Below are 884 nucleotides of genomic sequence, written 5' to 3'. Positions count from 1 at the left end.
GCGGCCTCGGCGTTGCCACATCGCGTTGCTTGGCGCGTGAGCGGTCTCGACTCGAGAATCTCGAGACTCGAGACCGCTCACGCGCCGCGGACGCGCCTTCATTCTAACATAGTTTTCACTGTCAATAATAGTACGGATCAAAATAAAAAAAATTCTCGTTATAGTTTAAGATTGGCCGAATATTTTCGTTTTTTATTCGTACTGAATGGATGATTAGTTTGTGGGAAAAAAAATCGTAAATGTAGTCATTTTTCAAGATTTGACATTTTTTATCTCGAAAACTATTGATTTTATCAAAAAAGTTTAAAACATAAAAAATGTTCATTTTGATCCAATTAAGCTTATAGAATTTTTTCGGAATTTTTGTTCAAAGTTTAGATTTTTTAGACAAAAAATTGTTAATAACTTTTGAATGACCACAACAAATAAAGTATATATACATGCTTTTTCGCAGAAAAATATGAGGAATCGAATCCAATCATTTTCATAACAAAATAAAGTTAATAAAGGGCAATTAAGAGCTAAATCGCAGTAATTCGTGCGCAATTAAGTAAATATATATTCAATAAATTATCCAATTACATGTATCCACCATAATCGTGGCCATTCTATGAAGTAAACATTGTAGGTGATGCCAGTAAGTTTTTGCAAAATTTTCTCTATCACATAATTGGAATTCTATAATTAAATTCATTTTATTAATAGATATGCACAAACCATAATATCTGTTTTACATTATATCAATGAAGACAGAAGAATTAACTGGCAGAGCCAAACTTGACATTTTTCAATTTTTTGCTTTTGTAAAATAATATTCTTTGATACAAGACAAAAAGTTATTATTTACATCTTCGTATTAACAATAAATCTAGAGGCCTGTTCTT

Source organism: Trachymyrmex cornetzi, unplaced genomic scaffold (genome assembly GCF_001594075.2).
Source record: "Trachymyrmex cornetzi isolate Tcor2-1 unplaced genomic scaffold, Tcor1.1 scaffold380, whole genome shotgun sequence".
Taxonomy (NCBI): Eukaryota; Metazoa; Arthropoda; class Insecta; order Hymenoptera; family Formicidae; genus Trachymyrmex; species Trachymyrmex cornetzi.
Note: the sequence above shows the minus strand (reverse complement) of the source record.